This window comes from Callorhinus ursinus, unplaced genomic scaffold (genome assembly GCF_003265705.2).
Source record: "Callorhinus ursinus isolate GAN/ISIS: 27379988/994484 unplaced genomic scaffold, GSC_fseal_2.0 scaffold5, whole genome shotgun sequence".
NCBI classification, from domain to species: Eukaryota; Metazoa; Chordata; class Mammalia; order Carnivora; family Otariidae; genus Callorhinus; species Callorhinus ursinus.
Window position 1 is genome coordinate 26,665,799 of NW_027397067.1, and position 20,811 is coordinate 26,686,609.

At 36.8% G+C, this 20,811-nt stretch overlaps 1 protein-coding gene across 1 annotated transcript in view; it reads left to right on the top strand.

Annotated features, from left to right (window-relative positions):
* ZFHX4 (zinc finger homeobox 4) overlaps positions 1 to 20,811 on the top strand; it is a 180,782-nt gene that overhangs the window by 59,979 nt on the left and 99,992 nt on the right. The gene's annotated exons all lie outside the window — the stretch shown is intronic.

Sequence of the window (20,811 nt, forward strand, 5' to 3'; positions counted from 1 at the left end):
AGTGCCTAGCATTGTACCTGGTCCAGAGAACATGCTTATTAATGCTACCAGAAGAAAAAAGAAAGGAAGGTGGGAGGGAAGGGAAGAAGTAAGGAAAGGAAGAAGCAGGCAGAGAGGGAATGAAGAAGGAAAGGAAGGGTGTGAGATGGATTGGCTGGAAAAGAGATTATTATCAAGGACACAAAGTCCTTATTATTCTAGGGAAATAAACGTAAACAGGATCTTGAGATGGCAGAAGGGCAAGTATTTTAAAGATTTTTCTGAAATCGAATTTACAAAACTCGAAAATTGGTTATAGGGGTGGCAAAGGTAAAGTAGAAGAGTTACAAGTGGCTCAGTTGTTTTGTAAGCACATGGTGACAGAAGATGATTGTGTCACAAGTAGATAGAAAAGGGAAGTTGTTTGAGGGAAAGGGCACATTGAATACATTTTTTAGCACAATTGTTTTTGAGGTTCTTACAGGACATCAAAGGGGGAAAGTGATGTGATAGAGACTGCCAAAATAGATTTGAAAATTGCATCCACTGAATAAATAGGTAGGGTAACGGGGGGGGGGGATGAGATTTTCAAGAGAGAAGTGTACAATAAAGCCAAGCATGCATGGAGGTAGCTCTAGATATGAGAGGTGGTAAGAAAGAGGGGATGCCAGTGAAGGAAACTATCTGAAAGATTAGAGAGAAAATTACAAGTGTCGAGGATCTGGGCACCCAGCGAAGGAAAACCCGTTAGGAGGAGATGATGAAGTGCAGCAAATGCTCTACAGAGGGAGACTGCAAACAGCTGATAGCGAATTCCAGAAGTGGAACATAAATCACTCTTTAGGGACGTTTAGCCATGAAGAGATGCCAAAGGGAGGTGGCTGTGCTCCTATGAATGAGATCTATGTGTTTAAACTCTGTGAAATGCACCAACTTTAAACCTGTGGCTCCATTGGGGAGAAATAAAAGTAAACACCGCAGTCCTAACTTGAAACTTCTACTTCTCAGTATCAGCTCAGGCAAGAGGTGTGAAGACCACATTCCAATGGCCACGAGCCAGGTCAAGTCCAGTGAGTCCATAACATTTCTTTTTACTCTCCATCGATATCCCCAGGTATAAAATCTCATGACCTAATATAGAAAACCAGGATGAATTATTCATCTACATTTGTGAGGGCCAAGACTTAGAAGAGATAAATGTGTCTTTTGGGTGGAACACAGGCAAGTGCATATTTGGGGGTAAGAACAAAGAAAGGTGCCCTGGAAATGGACATTTAAGCCATCTGGAAGGGCTTTGCCATGTACAGAGAAATGAAGACCCTTTAAAAATAATTGGAAAACTTTTATTTCCAGAGTTTCCCATTCCTTATATTACCCATTCTAAATAATAATAATAATTCATAATAATAGTTACTTCAGATGTACGTATTTTGGGGACAAGAGTGGTTCTTTTATTCCTCCTATTTCAAAAATGATCATGTTCTTAGGCTTAGCTATTATGAAGACAAGAGCAGAATAGTTTCTGAATTCCAGCCAGCGTTTTTTGGTCATATTGTCCAGCCATATCCAGTGATACACTGAAGTTATTGTTAGAATCTCAGAAATATATTGTTTGTTTGTTTGTTTGTTTTTTTCAGCTGTATTAAGAGGGAATGGTTGCTTCACTGGTTTGGGGCACAATGTGCAGTTAAAGGTGCTGCCACATAAATACTCCCAACAAATTTGTTCCGAGAGGGATAAATGAGAATATACAAGAAGAACAAGCAGAGAATGAAGATGCTCTCTGTTAAGAGCTGGTAATAAATGAGGCAGGCATTTATTTGGATGGTATTAATATAGTCCTCGGATGATGTCAATGAGCCACACTAAATTCTAATCATGACATTTTTGGAGTTATGCTTTGGCTTCCTTCTCTGGTTTGATGATATACACTACATTTCCATTTTTTCCTTCTTTAGACTATTGACTTAGCTGTTTGAATCTGGCAGTTTTGGCAGCAGAATCAGTCTTGTTTCTTTTATCAGCAACCATGCAACTGGATCTTTGCCTATTGTCCAGGAGGAACCTGTCTCTTAAGCTTAATTACTGACTCCTGCGATGTTCTTCTGTTCAGTGACTGCACTAAGGAAATGAATTCTTAAAAGACCTGAACTTAGACTCAACACTACTCTTAGACATGATAATATCTATTCATTTAATGCATAACCCATTAACTCCGAATGACACTGGTACACTAGGAAGAGGTGAGGGGAGTTAAGGGGATAATTTTAGACTTTGTTTCACTGTGAGCAGTCCTTCTGCAAATGCATGTTAATCGCAGAATCAAAATAAACACACTTAATTGAACAGTATTGTGGATCAATAAAATCATTGACTCAGTACCACTGGTGCTCACTTGAGGTAAACAAGTGATTTAATAGTCTCCACTTCCTTCAGGCCTCTTTGGTGTGACCATCAATAGTGTATTTCTAAATCGGAACTGGCAGTGACCAAAAGGATCTCATCAAACAACCCAGCTTGACCTCGGAGGTGCATTATCACCTCACCCCTTATGAGCCGTTTCCTTTTCCGTTCTGCATGTTTTATCATTCTTGTTACATAATTTGAAGCTTAGCTTGTGAGAGAACATGCACGTGGATACTACGTGCACACACCCTTTTTATTAAGATCTTCTCTTGAAGAATAAGAATCGTCCCTTGCAAACTTTTATTTTATTCCAGTGTAAACAGTTTACATCTTTTACCTTTCCTGCTTGCGAGTGCAGGGCAGCAGTATAGGAGAGAGCAGAAAGGTAGGGTGGAGAGGAAACTGAAACACAGCAAGAATATAGAGTTTGCACGGGGCAGTCACAGATTTCAGACCTTCACCTTGAACCTTGGAGACTGGGCTGTGATTTCTATCTCTTGAGGGTCCATCTTTCTCTGAACTTCTGAAGAGAGAACGTGGGAGGTTACCGTGGCAAAAATCTCGGTTGCACTTCCAAACCAGGCTGGAGGCTTCAGTGCCACCCACGGGCCGGGTAGACTTCCAGTTCATCTGAGCCCTGTTCTGTCACTGGTGTCTGCTAAGACATTTCCACTCTGCATGAACACGGCTGCCACCAGGATACCCATTTTAAGTCAGAGGTATTTTGGAACACATGAAATTCAGTGGTGATCAACTGAATTAATTCATAGTCTCGTGTGGAAACTCTAAACTTTAAAAAAATTTCCCAGCCATGGGTCCTGGGGAATGAATCTGTGCAGGCCAGATGAAATCTGATAAAGGAGGCTCAGTTAACAGTTCACATTCACTGTTTATACACAACTTTTTACTAAGTAGAGCTGAGTGAGAGAGACTTTTATTTATTTATTTATTTTTTAATCTTTTTTTTCTAAAGATTTCATCTATTTATTCATGAGAGACAGAGAGAGGCAGAGGGAGAAGCAGGCTTCCAAGGAGCAGGGAGCCTGATGCGGGACTCGATCCCAGGACCCTGGGATCATGACTTGAGCCGAAGGCAGACGCTTAACCATCTGAGCCACCCAGGCGCCCGAGTGAGAGAGACTTTTAAAAAAAGAAACCTTGGCGATCATGAGAAAGATGTCATTGGCTGGTAACAGTCACATTGTCAACATAGCTCAATGCAAATACTTTCAGTAATGATTAGCTGTATTAAGAAACTGGTAAATCTAGAGACTCTTATTATTTTAGTGTCTTCTGAAGGCCAAGCCTATTATGATGCATCAATGTCATTCTGGAATGCTAGATAGGCAGTTCAGCCCTGTAGTTCATCCAGTCAAACTCCATTACTATTTGTTGGATGAACGACTCAGGCCTTTTTTAAAAAATGTGGTGGCTGAATATAGCTTAACCCCTTCATTGTTTAAGGAAGTATAATTGTGAGGACTCATGTCCTTCCTGTGGCTTTTCTGGCCATATCTTAGCCATTAAAAGACAGTGGTGATGACAGCAAAAGCAATGTATGCTATACTTTTTATATGAATTTCTTTGCTGTTAGCAAAGCATCAACTAAAAGAGTATAGTTGTCCCCAGTGATGTATGTGCCACCTGAGACTTACTCTGGGGATAAGATTTCCTACATACCCTGTGCTTTCCTAAAGAGTTTTTAAAATCTAGATGCTCAAGCTTCATTCTGAGAGTTTCTATTTCTAGCCAAGAGCGTGGAAGTTTGGTTTTTGGAGAATTCTCACCTTCTGATGATCAAGTCAGGCTAGGAATCATTGCTCTCCATCCCATAGTGTTGGCCCTTTTTACATCATGACATGAACTGTCAGCCCTGGTCTTCCTATGCAGACTGTCCCTTCAGTCCACCATGTTCTAACATTTTCCCCTAAGAAACAGATATTCATCCCGGACGGCCCAGCTTTAAAGTCAGCTCCACTAGGGCACCACGTCTCCTGTCATACCCATGGTGGTTGGATATGGATCGGAATGTTCTGTGACCCTTCGTCCTTGAAAGCACTTGACTTTCAATGAGAGTGGGAAAACGGACATTAGTTGAGGGGCTACATTTTCTCTTTTTGCTTATAATAAGGTCCACAAAATTGCAAACGTACATGAATATATTGATAAAATGAAATTCTTAGTTGTGTAGGTATGGTTAGTATCTTCTCTTTTTGGGGGACTGATTACAAGTGGTAGACTTGTACTGACATACTGAATAGTCATTGTGTAGGGTTGGGCTATACCCTTTAAAGGTTTTTTTCTTCTTTTAAGGCCCTAAAATAAAAGTGATGGTTGAAAAGTCAATCAATTTGTTTCTCAATTTTGCTAAATAAAATTTTTTAGGAGATATATAGATTTACACTCTTATTTGCAAGTGATGACCTCAGTGCACTTTTTGGAGTCCTCAGCAGAGTCAATGTTAAAGACAGACAGCTTGGTAATAAGACTTCAGTGATATTATGCTTGGAAAGGTTCATGATTGGTGAAAGGATGAGTATATAGACAAGGAATATATATATATATGTATATAAAACAGTATTGTAGACCAGAATATATAGTGTGTAGACAAGAGATATATACACAATAGTATATAGATAATAGTATATAGATAAGAGAAAGTTTTCTTAGCAATTAAAATTGTAATTTTTTTTCAGCTCTGGGAGGGCATAGTTATTATAAAATGGTATTAATTAACATTATAGGCATAGGGAAAATTTTTAAATTTTTCTTTTCGTTTTTCAAATTTTTATTTAAATTTCGAGTTAGTTAACACAGTGCGATATTGGTTTCAGGAGTAGAATTCTGTGGTTCATCAAAATTTTTTTTAATAAAAAAAAAATTCACTTAATATACTACCCCAGTCTGAGAGTTAAAGTGAGTGGGACTCTTTGACAAGAGGCCAATTATAGCATTGCTAGTGTATAGCATTACATTTATTTCTTTAGGCTCGACAGTGGTTTCTAGTAACATGTCTTTGTTGGGTGTCAGTTCTCATGGAACTTAAAACCTGGCTACAATTCAAGTAATGTTGTTATTTAATGTATAAATTGCTTTAAGGAGTAAGCTTTTGTTTTTTTTTTGCTTTTATGATACAAATTTCAGGCAGAGAATTAAAGCAGACTCTACTTCTAATCATCATTTTCAATATTTCATTTTTTTGAAGTGAAAATTTTTACTCACTTTTCACTTAAAAATATATATCTAAAGTAAACTCTGGACCATTCTACTTTGTGTCAGACATTCTTTGTATTTTTTTGTTCAAACTATGTAAAATAAATACCAGTTTTTAAAATTATTTTCTCATGTGTCTAGAAATAACATTTTCTAGCCATATACTAGAAAATGAAAGGACCTTTACATGCAATAAAGTTTAAGAGGAAAACGAAGACTAAACAACCATTTAGGAGACTGTAGTAGAATCTAGTGTAAAAGAGGGAGGTAATTGTTCTACCTTTCTTTGGCTCAATCATTTCACCCCTACGGATGCTCTCACTGTTTGAGAGCCATCTTACTAAGTGGCCATCAGCTTGACCAATGGATTTTCAGTCAGCTATGATTATACTGTTTACACAGCCATAGTGTTTTCACCTAATTATGACATGTTATGGAACAAAACCTTTGCTTTTTACATTTTCTTTTTAACAAAGTCTTGCCAAAACTTTGCACATGCGCCAAATTTGGTATTTGTGGAGTTTCCATTTCTTTTGTACTTCACTGTGTTTTCCAAGGAAAAGTGATTACTGTATTTATGCTAACTTCTGAAACCAAGACTAACAAAATTTTCAGCATCTGGCAAATTCCTTCAAGTAGTTGGTTCTCAAGAGCTATTTACAGGAAGAATATATACTTGCAAACATCACAAAGGAAAACAAAGTATGTGTATTCAACCTAAATTTCTTGAGACCACCATTTAAATAATGTGGATATAGTCTTTTGGTTTCCAAACACACATTGTGCACCTCTGTCTTGGTTCTTATACTGTCAATACTTAACCCACAGTACTTAACACAGTAGTAAGAATTGAAAGAATGGATGAATAAAATTCCTTTCATCACTTTGAAACATCACTTTTATTTCAGATTCTGTCATTGGTCCTATTATAATTTCTAAACATTTCTATAATTGTACTGACTCACATGACATTAGTTATCTGTTAAATCCTTCTCTGTTACCTGAGCTCTCTCTTGAATTCTAGATTTCATTTCCACGTGGATGTCTGCAAGGTTCTGAGCCTGCATGTCTGTGCTGACCTTGTACTCTTCTTGCTTCTTCAGTAGCTACTCCTGCTGATTTCTCTTCTGTTAGCAGAATGTCTGCTCTCCCACTGGCTGAACTCTGAAATTTTCTTTTTATCCCTGTCGTGTTGCCACCCAACCAATTCCCAAACTTTTTAATTATTGTATTTAGTGTCTTTTCTTAATTATGTCCTTTCTTGTTTTTTTTTTTGTTTGTTTTGTTTTAATTTTATGTTCTTGCCCGAAACCTAGATCATTGTAAAGGCCTCCAAATCAGGTTTTCGACTTACTCGACCCTTTCCTCTCCACCCTACTTTATATGATGCTGCCATACTAAAGTCTTAATCCACTCTTGCATTCATGTAAGCGTGTTTTGCCTAGAAATCCCAGTTTTTCCCTATTTCAACTCATAAAAGTTACATTTATTTATGTTGGCTGGAATTACCATTATTTATTGATTAACAAAACAGTAGTAGCTCCCATCTGGGTTGTGATTTAAAATTGACACATTACTATCTTCTGTTATAATTTCTGTGAGAAAACTAAGGATGACTTTGTCTAGAATGGACTGCTGAATTCAAGAGATCCAGCCTTTAAAAGAAAAAAAAAAAATTGATGCCATGTGTACCTAATTCAATTCTGGACCCTGGTGTTCCCTGACTATCCCGTTTAGGCTTTCCACCATCTCTATGTCATATGCCGTTTCTTGTACTTAGATGCTCTTCAATTTAATATAAAATTTCATAAAGTTCTAGTTTGAGGTCTCCTGACCTCAGCTGTCTAGCAATAAGTTGATCTTTTCCATGCCTGGTCTTACCTTATTCATTCTTTTTTAATTTCTAGATGAGTGGCATCATTTTATGTAGAACTAAGTGACTTGTCCAAGACCAAAAGTTCTTAGGTTTCCCTGGAAGAATAGCATCTATCAATCCTTGTGAAGTTAGGGCCATTTTTTCTTGGTGAAATGTTCAGAACTTTAGGCAGCATTCATTGTCCAGAACTTTAAGAATTACTTGACCGGCTACCTATAAGAAAGAGAATGGAAAGTCATCATTCTTTACGAATTGGCTAGAATTTCCGGGGTTAGTCATTTCTTCAGCCAAAAGTTTTAGAACTAGGAGCAGAGAGAAGCTGACTTAGAATTGTTACAATGCCTGTAATGTAGATAAATGAAATAAAATACATTATGATATTAATACATTATGCTATACAATTATTTTCAATTTTTACCCAGTACATGTTGTTTATCTTATAATAGGTGTTTTGAGGATAGAATAGGGTTTATTGAGCTGAGTTAATTGCTAATTCAGTACAAATAAAATAATGTAAGATTTTTGCAGTGTTTTAAGATGTTATGATAGATTGTTTAATTACATTGCAAAAGGTTCCTTGTACTATAAAATTCCATATTCTTCCTCTCATAGTCAGTAGCAAATACATTCTATTTCTAAGCTATGTTGCATATCTGGAAGCTTGATAATTGCTGTTCATATTTTCTTACCAAACTGATAATGTGTTATTAATTCAGATTTTTAAAAAATAACCTTCTAAATCCCTATGTTTTGTCCTAGGTTTAAATTCTATGAGAACCAGACCACACATTCTTCGGCTCTTAGGCTGTGTTGTTTTCAGAGATGCTAACCTGTTAGTGATTAACCAAGATTAGGGTCTTGGATGCTTGTGGTTATCAGAAAGCTTTCCCTGAGGATGTCTACAGTCCAAGGAGAATTTCTGCATTTATGTCTAGGAGGGATGCTCTTAAACCATATTGACTTTATACAGAAACTTACATTTGCTCTGTGAATGCTTAGCAACGCTGTTGTATGATTGGAGTGGAAAATTTGACACCAAAAGGACATGGTCTGGACTTGAGATGCCAGACTGTGTGCTTTTCAACCTAAATGGTGTAAAAGGTAAATGGTTTTTAGTATATTTACAGTAAAATAAGTTGTATGCATCTCATTGCTTCTTCACAATAACCATGCAAAGAAGTTGGGTGTATATTATTCCAAAGTATAGGTGAGGATGAAAGAAATTCAGCTGCTAGCTATGTTCACTCTTTTCTTTCTGTTTCCAAAATCCATCTTTATAACATTTTCCACTTTTTAATTCACTGTTCTGTCCCCTGATTGCATTGTAAATTCTGTGAAATATTCAGATTTATCTTGTTTTCCCATTGTCCATCATACGCAATTTTTTTGTCAAATGTAGAAATTACTGAATGAAAAAAAAAAATCAGTGGAAGAGCTGAGGTTCCAACCCAGATCTGAATCGAAATGGAGTTCTTTCCCCTCTTTTACTGTAATAACTCATCTAAACATGTCTAAACTTGATTTTGAAAATAAATGATAAAATAACAAAATGATGCATAGTCATTCAAGAAAGCAAATTGTTTATTGTCCTTTTTTATGCATTGATGCAAAAGATTGTTAATCTTTTATTATTATATGCCTTAATAGTGGAATTCCTACTTTCTTTTTTAATAATATAGTATCTGATAAGGCCAAAACTGTAATAAGATTGAGATAAACTGTATTGATTAGTAGGACTATGTGCTTGTCTCCCCATATCACTTAATTTTCTATAGGAAGCTTAAATATGATAATTTCTTCCTTCTTATATGAAATGCCTCTTAGAAGCTCTTGGAATTCACAGATCTGTTTCTCTGACTCCATGCATTCATCCGTTCACTACCTGGTTAAATCTTTGAATCCAAGACTTTCCACTGCCAGAGTATCTCAGCCTAACTAATGTCTCTGTTAATATTTACAAAAAACTGATTTATATGTAGTTGTTTATATTCCCATGAAAATAAGATGACGTTTTGGGATGAAGCTAAGCAGGAATGGAAATATGTTAAACATAAAAGCTGGGAAAAGAATAAAGTCAAATGGAAGCCTCCATATCCTCCCTTGGGTTTACACAGCAGACATCAGTAATTAATAAAGCCACTCAGAATCCTTCTTGACACAGTGTTCTTGGCAATAATTACCAGCTGATTAGAAGGGGCAGGCAAATTGAAACTTATTTGCCATTCTTATTTTAGTCTCTGGTGTAGGTTAAGTTAAACCATAACAAAACTATTTGCTTTCTTTTGTCACTTTTAACAGAATTTTTAGAACTAATTGTGAAGGCAGTATGTGGGAAAGAAGGGAAGATAAAAGAGTAATTTGCCACCTGCTGTTGGGTAACTACTTTGTCCATAAGTTCATGTCTGTATTTTGTTTTGTTTTGTTTTGTTTTGTTTTGTTTTGTCTTTAATATGATATTACTCTCTACATGCTGCACTCTAGTTAGAATATTGACTTGGAAAAGAAAATCTCAATTTACTTCACATTTCTAACATACTTGTCTAGCTATGATGATGAGCATTATGAGAACGGGGTTCTCCAAGAGTGGTTGTACAAGCAATGGCTATCTTTTTGTTTTAAAGATTTATTTATTGGAGAGAGAAAGAGAGAGGGAGAGAGAGGGAGAGAGAGCATGTGCATGTTCAGGAGCATGGCAGGGAGGGGCAGAGAGAGAGGGAGAAACAGGCAGACTTCGCCCTCAGCACAGAGGGGGCTCAATCCCTCCATCCTGAGATCCTGACCTGAGCCAAAACCAAGAGTCAGATACTTAACCTACTGTACCACTCAGGCGCCCAGCAAAGGCTGTCTTAAGGTGGTTGTGAACAGCACATAAGGGTTACTCTAATGCTGTGAAGAGATTATTATTTCTAGAAGTAAGCGAGCTCTTAAGGAAAGGGTGCTTAAATTTATTATAGCCCCATACAGTCCATTCTGGACATTAGAAGTAATTTTGGGAAAATTTCTACGAAGTCTAGAGTTTTGACAGTATTATTCATAATTTCAATTACCTTCATGAAGACAAGAGAAAGAAAAATGTTGGTTCATTCGTAAATATCTAGCCATATTTAGTATGGCTAATACATTATGTTTTTTTTTTAATTGGCAATGATTTAAAAGAATATAAAACACTGCATAGAGCAGTGCATATGTATTTTGTCCTTGCTGTTTGAAATTATCTGGTTCTAGATAATTTTGGCGGTAACAATATTTTAGCTGCAAACTTTAGGCAGTGTAATCTAAGAAACTGAAGCTCCTACAGTAACGTATGTAACTGGTTCTTTATGTCCTAAATTGACATGGCTAATCCACCCCATTAGTGTTTCTCCACTTAGTGTTGTGACAACCACTTGAAAAGGTTTCTGGGTTTATTTTTGTTTCCATGTTTTATGAGATGTGTGTGTGCATACACTCATGTGCATGTGAGTGCAGACATGCACACATGTACGTTCTTTGTAGAGATGAGGTTGCAAACAGGGTTTGTAGTTCCCGTTTAAAAAGGATATTGGTATCTCCATCTGTATCGATTTGTAAACTCTATGTGTATCCCCAAATCAACAACGTAGAACCACCACACTCCTTCAGGCCTTCTCTGGAAGTAAGTTGGAAGTTTCTTTTATCTTCCACCTTGTGCTTCCAGATATCTGCCTTTCCTGGTTTACATTTTGTAATTAGACTTTCTGCCTTTAGGGAAGGATGGCACAAGGCATAAACTTATGAAATCTCCTAGCCCATTTGCTTAGTAGTGAGACCAGGCATCTATATCTCCAATCAGATAACTTTGGGTCCCCTGCTTCCATTAGCAATTTTTTAAAAATATCTATGTCACATAAGTAATACTTGCTAAAAAAAAATAATTAGCAGCAGTCAAAGAAAAAATAAGATACACAGTATCAATAATTTCAAAATGTACTTCTTTTTCTCTTTCGCTGTCATTTCCAGTCTCTCCCCACCTACGCCTGTTTTGCCTCTCCAGCTCTCTCTGTCTCTTTGTCTTTCTCCATTTACATCTGTCTGATTCTGTTTCCTGTTCCTTTTTATGTCTCTGGATCTTTTCAGTTCTTTGTCATGGTCACTCTGTTTCTCTCGTAGGACATCTTTAATTTAAAAAAATTCATCTGTAAATTGGCAGTTAAGTAAGCTTTGGAATCCTATGACATGACATTGATTGTTTGCTTAATTCCTTGTATCTTCAAAAAATTATTTCATCTACCTCAGTATCTTATTTTTGCATCTGTAGAATATGATTGTTATCAGTAGTAAAACAAATTAAAGCATTCTGTAAAGTACTCAGCATTTAGGAAATGTGAAGTTACTTTTAGGAACATAGTTGTTTGTATTTCTTTACATACTTTCCTGATTTTCGTAGGATAAATTTCTGGGAAGAGAAATTGCTTGGTTACTTGGCACATTTTTAAATATATATTGCCAAACTACCCTCCAGATATATTGAGTCTACTGATATTGTACCACCAATACTGGAGGATGTTCAGACCCTGGCCAGCACTGTGGGGTGTTATTCTTTTAAATATTTCCCAATAATAAGTGAAGGCATTTGTTTTCTAAAATTTTTCTTTGATTAATAGTGAGGTAAAACTTTCTTTACACTCTTTAACAAACTGTATGTTCATATAATTTGCACATTTTTTTCATTGAGATGTTTGCCTTTTTCTTATTGATATATTAGAACTCTATATTAAGAATACTAGCCCTGTGTTATCTATGATGTAAATATTTTACCTAGTTTTTTTGTTCGTAATTTTTTGTTGTTAATTGTGGGAATTTTTTTTATGCAGGGGTGTTTTGTTATGTGTACAAATCATGAGTCTTTTATGATTTTTACCTATCTAAGTGTTAGAATATTTTTTTCTTGAGAAATTCATATTGCTTTCCCCTTTTTGACTCTTTAGTCAAGTCTTCATTAACATAGATTATATAGAAGGGCAGGATGCCATAGATGATATAAAATCCTAGTTAAACATTATACTCAATACATGTTACAAAATGAACTACATGCAAACTTATTTGTTAAAGTTAAACCTAGTATTTGTGAATTACTTGGCATTCTATGGATAGTCTGAAAGTCTGGATATTCTGTTAACATAAAACATTTTAGAAATTGGTAGGTGAAAAGTAGTCCAAAAATTCCTTGTGTTGATAGTCTAATGATTTTTTATTATTAGTGCGTTTGCTTTTTTAGTATTAGGACAGAGCCTTGGCAACTGTAGTCTGTCTTTGAACAAGTGTCATTTGTTGCTTTATAGTCAGTTTAGATCCTAGAGAGTCTGCATGGCTTAAGCTCAGCATTATTAGTGATCCCATTTCGTGAGCTAGGAATGTGAGAGAGGTCCTTGTCTTCTCTCTGACTGTGACATCACAATACCAGTATGTCCATAGCCAGGCCACACCCGAACGTTATTTCCATCAACTTATTTCCTGTGAGTTCCATGTCATTATTTGGATTAAGTTAGGCCACCAGAAAATGTACTGAAGTCAGATATTTTCAAAGAAGAATTTTACTTCTTTGGTGTAGATTCATTTAGATGTGGTTGTCTCAATACTTACTGATAGCATTGCCATTTCAAGGCCGATGTGGAAGGGCTTTGTCATGGCATTTTCTTCTTTCATTTGTTTTATTTGGCTTGCAGAACAGTATGAAGATAAAAAAAATATTAGTCATTTTTGGTTTTTATTTAAATCACAAATTGTTTTGTACATAGCGTAATTTGTTTAGTATCTCTCCTTCCTCCTTCCTGCCCCCAAACAATTGAATGATTGCCTTTTCAGAAATGTAAAGCATTGTATGTTTTCAGCTCTGCTCAACCTGTGTTTTCATTTGTAGGTTACATGTCTGATTTCAAGAGCAAGAAATAGAAGGGCTGGATTGGGGTTGCGGTGGATGGGTAGAGGCTCATACATTGCAGAAGCAACAATGTGGCTTTTGTTGATTATTAATGAAATTTTTAAGAATAGATACCTTATAAAAAAAGAATAGGTACCTTATAAAAATATTTCATTTAATTTGAGTTCATTTTAATTTCGTGCATGCATATAACATCTCTTACAATTTTTTCAAATTGTGCACCTTTCCAACCCTTTCCCTTGTGCTATCACCAACACCCTCTTTGCTACCACATCAAGATTTGAGTATATGTTACTATGAATGTCTATTTTGATTTCCAGAAAACTCAGAGCCAAAGTTACTATTCAGCTATAGCAACTATATAATAGGTCTTTCCTGCATGCATATTTCTGATATCCTTTTTCTTTTTTCACTTCACCAATGTGCTTTCTTGTATCCTTTGTGAAAAGAAGCACGGTATAAATTGCCCAATACTTAAAAATGGTTATTATGTCTATTATGTACCCCAAAATTAATATCATGTTTTCCTCTGCATTTACTTAGTTGACCACAGCTTGGCCTATTTTTCCAATAATGATGAAGGAATTTACCGTGAGATATCCATATTTAATCAATACACATTATGGCCAACTCTGAACTCAGGAACATTAATAGCTGTCAAGCAGAGGTTTCCAGGCAGTAATTTATCCATCCTGCAAACCTTAATAAATGGCGCCACACACAAGAGGTACCAGGCTGGGCACCAGTAATACAATGTACACAACCACCTCTGTTCTCAAGGGACACATAATCTAAGGTGGAAGCCAGACACCAGCCCCCCCCCCCCAGTTGCAATACAGTGTAGCAAGCCCTATGAAAGAGGTGGTGCTGGGAGGAGGTGGTGTCAGGGAACAGAGTGAATAAACGGGCGGAAGTGAGAGAGTAGAGATAATCTGGAACTTGTGACTGGTTCACTGAGTCTGGTAACAACACTGAGAGGGCAAATCTCTAGAGATGGATTCACTAGGAAAGACCTTACATGCTTAACAAGGGGCTTTATTCTGAATGCGATGGGCAGCTATTGGGAAGCTTTTAAAAAGAGGTGATAGGGGTGATGGAGTCAGATTTGCATTCAGAGAGAATACAGAAACAAAATCACTATGGAACAGTGTATCACTGCATTGATATAATGGCTCACTATAGAAAAATAGCACTTTGCAATTTCTAAACCTGTGACGTTTTTGTTTGTTTTTTGCAACCATCTGATGAAACCAGCAGATGAATCATGGTGTTCCTATTTTACAAATTGAACATGAATAGAAGGCTTTAAGGCTCTTTAACTATTCAGGGGCAGGAAAGTTTGCACCCAGACCTGTTCCACTCTTTGCCCATGACCTCCCACACCCCACCTCTCTCCCTTGTTTGCAGATGAGAAGGGGGGCTTCAGAGAGGGCTGTGTTTTGCTAAAGCTCATAGATAACTGAGCCGAGCCCGGGTTAGAACACATGCCTCCTGATTCACAGGAAAGGCATGGCATCTGTGCTTCCTAATCAGAACAGACAGGTTGTGAGGAGCCCAGGAGAGAAGGGAGATTAAAGATGAGGTGACAGGGATAGAACTCTGAAGGGCACAGTGAAGGGGGTTTTCGTGTAGCCAGAGGCTTCTCCACCTGAGGCAGCCCTGAGCCGGCAGGTGACGGTGGATCAGTGACTTTGATCAGTTCATTTCAGATTCTGACCCCAGACGTTTTCATTCATGAGTTTTATTATAGTCAAGGAGCATAGTTTAGCTGTGGAACACCGTTCGTTCATTTAAAACAAGTATATTAGATCTTACGATGTGCCAGGAACTGTCTTGAATGGTGAGGATACAAAGGAGGGAACATAGTCCCTCATTCATGGAGCTCTGATAGAAGAAACGGGCATGTAAACAAGTAAATCATAGCACAACACAGGGAGTGGGGAATCGGGTATGAAGAGTGCTTTCTGATGGGGCACCTGGGTGGCTCAGTTGGTGAATCCTTAGATCCTAGAGAGTCTGCATGGCTTAGGCTCAGCATTATTAGTGATCCCATTTCGTGAGCTAGGAATGTGAGAGAGGTCCTTGTCTTCTCTCTTACTGTGACATCACAGTACCAGTATGTCCATAGCCAGGCCACACCCGAATGTTATTTCCATCAACTTATTTCGTGTAGCCAGAGGCTCAGCTCAGGTCATGATCTCGGGGTCCTGGGATCAAGCCCCGTGTTGGGCTCTCTGCTCAGCGGGAAGTCTGCTTCTCCCTCTCCCTTTGTCACTTTCCCCTGCTCATGCTCTCTCTCTCTCTCTCGCTCTGCTCTCTCTGTCTCAAATAAATAAATAAAATCTTTAAAAAAAAAAAAAGAAAAAAATGCTTTCTGGGAGCACAGGATAAAGATGACCACACAGCCTTCAGGGGGACTCCAGTGAGGCCACATTGATTCTGAGTCTTGAAAGGTACATGAGAAATTACCAAGGAGAATCGGGAAGATATTCCCAAATAGGGAAACAAGGTCCAAAATGCACAAATCATTTATAAATTAAAAAAAAAAGACAAATGAGATTTATACTGTATCTTATTTTCTAGCATAGAGACAGGCATGTCCCTCTCATCCACAATTGGGTTTTTAGGTAAATGTCATCATAAATTGTTTTATCATTTTGCTGACTTCTGAGCTTGACGTAGAGTCTGGTGTGAGATCTGTGGAATTTCTACTGGTTTTGTCCTGTTAAATGACTGCTTTTCCCAAACTTGAGCCATTCAGGCTTAAAGATGAAATACATCTGGGCATACATTTTGAAGATAAACAGAAAAATCAGTTTTTCAGTGGTACAATGCTGATTCATGAATTCAGTATTTTCCACAAAATATTTTTCAAAAATAACAAAGTTTTGTTTTTACATAGGTCTTTACATTTTGAAAATTAAAATGTTCAAGTTCAGTGAAAAATGTGAAACTCTACTCAAACCTTAAGCATTAAAAATCATTTTTTTTGTTTATCTGATTTTCTGCTTCAACTCACTGCAGATGTTATTCCTATATTTTAAAGCCAAATTACTGTCCTTAAGAGAAATGTCAAACTAGGTAACACATGACTTGAAAAAAATCTGTTTGCCCATTTGCTATTTTACTTAATCTGCTCTTGGTCTTAATCACTACTAATTTTGGTTACCATTTACCTAGGTAGTTTATTAAGTGAAATTCCTCCCAGGTGGGATGGACTGGAATTTATCCTGTGAAATCCAGCAAGTCTGGATTAAAGCTCTTCACTTTCTTGGCACTATAGTGTAGTGATCTATGTTGTCATGCTAGTGAGGTCTTGGTGATGAACCATTAAATAAAATGATCTGCCCCCAGGCCAGAGAGTTGGTTGATTGCCAAACAGTAATCCAGTACAATTAACTATCAAAGGTTTGAGCACTCCATTATTCTAAGAGATGGGACTGCAGCCATCTGGAAAAGCAGAAATGGTGATTGATCATCTCACTAAATTTTTGTTTGGAGATAACGTTTGAGTCGTTAAATTTATCATTATTACATTTAGATATTTCAACCTTTAGTCATCTTGAGTGCTAATTGTGTTAATTTTATTGAAATCCAGGATAAAAATTAAAAGAATATGTTCAGCCTTTACCAAGGGTAGGAGTGCTTAATTTAGAATATATACTTCAAGGCTTTTGTGGAATGCAGTGAGATATAAATAAATAAAATAAATATTCTCCGTGAGAAACAGTTTGAAAATAATCAAATTCAGGTGAGGAAATGTCTCAAGTAATCGATGGTTTTTTTAAGATATGTTGTTCTAATTTTATGTGTTGTGAAGCTATTTTTAGTTACAGAAACCATAAATATTCATACAGTACCTTTAAAATACTCTTTTGGCAATTCAAGCAATCACTCATTCCACTAACAAGAATTTAAAGATCACATAATGTTTTTTTAGGCTGTGTTCTACAATGCATATTGAGTTCATTACGTAAAGAGCTGCTTTCTCATTTTGACTGTTCTTGGTTTCCCTGAGAGTTTTTTTGTTTGCTTGTTTTTGTTTTTTAATTTCTAAAGATGCCCCTAATATTCAGTGCAATAGGTAGATAGATACACTTACTTAGAGGTCAGTATCTCAGCACCTCACCCAGTGAAACAGTATGATGTGAATTCTCGTTTTTGAGTGGATACAAATTCATTTATTCATTCCTTTGTTAACATCCATTATTATTGAGCACCTATCACGTGTGAGAGGAGGACAAGTTTGACACTAAAGATGCAGGGTAAAGCAGATACTTATTTGCCTTCATGGAGCTTACAGTTTGACAGTGGAGACAAACATTTAAAATCACATATCTGATAAATTATGATATATGCTATGAAAGAGGCATGCAAACACAGGACTTCAGTCCCCTAGTCTGGGGAGCTAACAAAGGCTTTTCTGGATCAGAAAGGAGCATGAGGAGTTGAAAGTCACTCTGGCTCACAGTTAGAGGCCAGGGTTGACTTCTTGGGTTTTGGCAGGGGTAGTACTGTCCCAGGGGTGTTTTGGAAATTTGTGGAGATGTTGTTGATGATCACAGTGATAGACGTCTGAAACCATTCTATGGGTGGGGGTCAGGTCCACCAGACAACTATAATGTGACGAGAGAGAGAAGTACAAAGGAAAGTTGTCCTGCATCCCAATTTCAATTAACCCATCCAGCATTCATGTTAAGTAATCAGATCTGTTTATGTGTATTAGCCCTACAACCTACCCCTGTTTTGTACGTAAAGCATCTTTTTATAATGGTCTTATATGTACTTAAATTTCCAGGAATGCAACTATCAGATAGATCAAGGGATGATGTTATTTTTGTTCTGTTTGGTACTTTACTAAGAGTTAATTATTATTTAGAAAAATTATGTCCCCAATTAGAAGCCTCCTCATGAAATGTGAGTTATCCATGCAGTGCACTTGTAATCATGTGCATTTGTACTTGGGAATTCACAGTGATGTGCAAGCAGATGGTTCCTTCATTTCATATGTGGCCCTGCCTCAGCTTTTTCCAAAATGAAATATAATTATTTTATTGTACATTCCTTTGTTTTCTTTTTTTACATTACAGTTAGATCATTATATGGACTTATTTATATTTTGTGTGTAGCTAGAAAATGTTACCACATATGACATTATCTCAGTCTAGTTAGGAAGATGTTATAAAAAAAATCCTTGGATCTGACAGAGATGAAAACTACTGTTTAAAACAATATGTGTGTTTTAAAATATAAATAAAAGTGCTTTAATATTTGAGCTGAAAATTCATTTGGTTCTCTATTTTGGAATGTTTCACAGATAAGACTTCTTGATTTTCAAATAAGATTCAGGAGCAAAAGTCTCCTTTTTAAGTGCTTTTTGGCCTAGTTTTTAGAGCAATCTCTTTGATTCCGTATACAGAGAAACACAGAAGGAAGCATGTTACAACAGATCATTTGGGACTATTTACATTGGGTTGTCTTGCTTGGGCTATTTAGTACTAATATCACTGGGTTGATTACTCTAAAATTGAAAGGTCATTTGGACAAAAATTACTTACAAATAAAATCAAGATTTTTAGGATGCTTTCTTGGAGTGGGTCTACTCCCCTGGAGGACAGCCAGTAGTTCAATGAAAATACATTGAGATGTTTTATAAGAGAGTATTTTGTTTTAATAGATACCATCATGAATGAATAAGACTCTGTCCCACTAATGCTACGAAAAAAGTCTGACTCGTTTCTGGTCCAGAACACCCAGTTACATTCTTAGGACTTATAGACTTAGCCTCTTAGAGATTATAGGAAGTATGAAGTCTGGAGAAAAGACACAGTTTTACCTAGAGGACAGTAGTTATGTCTTTATTAGATGTAAGAACTTATAATGACAAAACAAATATTGAAGAATACAACTTAGATTACGAGGAATATATATATGATAGTAAAAGCCCAGGAAGTCAGATTTATAAGAAGAAATTAGTATCTTCCTTGACTTTCATATTGACTTTTTGTGAAAATCAAATTAGATAAATATATAAACAGTATTTTGTAAGTTCTAAGATGTTTTTTGATCACAGTCTTTCAAACAACAATACTAGAATCAGGATGTGCTAACAGGAATTTATCGTGTGAAATCCAGCAAGTCTGAAACTAATAAAACCTGATGCATATGTTTTCCTGAGGTATGCTGTAATCACAGATTTTGAATGATCAATTCTTACACTATTTGTTGAGTCTCAGATAAATATAGACAGAGCCAATTTACATTCACAACCCCTGGTCCCATCTTTTTTGTTTTCTTTCCCGAGAGAGTCTGGAATCTTTCCTTAAGATGATGCCAATTTATAGTCATCTTTAATACTGGGTCTAAAACATGTTTTAATCAAGTGTGTTGACTCTCAGATAGATGCAATTTCAAGCCTTCTACTTCTCCAGTAGAATTACAGCAATTCGCCAAGGCCAAATAAAGTCTACATAATAATGAACACTAGGGAAAAGATATCTAAAGGGCAGAGGGACATTATTCTTTCTCTGAAAATACTATCACACTAAAATCTGTCCTTGAAACTTTTTTGCTTAAGAGGTGCTAGATCAGGGGCGCCTGGATGGCACAGACGGTTGGGCGCCTGCCTTCGGCTCCGGTCCTGATGCCAGGGTCCTGGGATGGAGCTCTGCGTCGTCGTTGGGCTCCTTGCTCCGTGGGGAGCCTGCTCCTCCCTCTCCCTCTGCTGCTCCCCCCTGCTTGTGCTTTCTTGCGATCTCTCTCTCCCTGTCAAATAAATGAACAAAATCCTTAAAAAAAAAAAAAGAGGTGCTAGATCAGAGGGTTTCTTCTGGCTCTCCTTTCTATCTCTTTGTCATCTCTTTATTCAACCTTACTTTTCTCATTGCTTTTTTGTCTCTTGTAGACATCCAGATGTTGAGGATGAGAAGCATTCTCATTATTTCCTTTCTTCTGTGTCAGCTTTCCTTCTCAGGGCCTAGGTTTTCCTACCTCTAATGTAGCAGTCATTCTCTGCCATTCTGCTCTGTCTCTTCCTTCCTGCCATTACATAAGCAATTCCCAACCCATGGCTCAGGGTTTCTGGTCCCTGAGACTTTTCAACAATAAGACCTTTCAGTGAAAGAGGTGGGTCTCTGTAAAACCTTTAACGTGTGATGAACGAAATCAAGAATGTGGTTTACTGGCATATACAGTAATGATTGTAAATAAGCTGTGTTGAGGAAAAACTCACAAATACCATAGTGGATTATTACTGAGGAAGCAAAGCATAAAAAAGAAAAATAATCAAAATTTACCTGGTTCTACCTAAGAAATGCTGACTACAAACACTGACAGGATTAAAATTTATCTTGAAATACAATTGATTTTAGTAATAATTATGCATGCCGTAGATGCTGTTTTAAAAGTGATAATGAGGGTGATCCGTTATTTAAAGTTA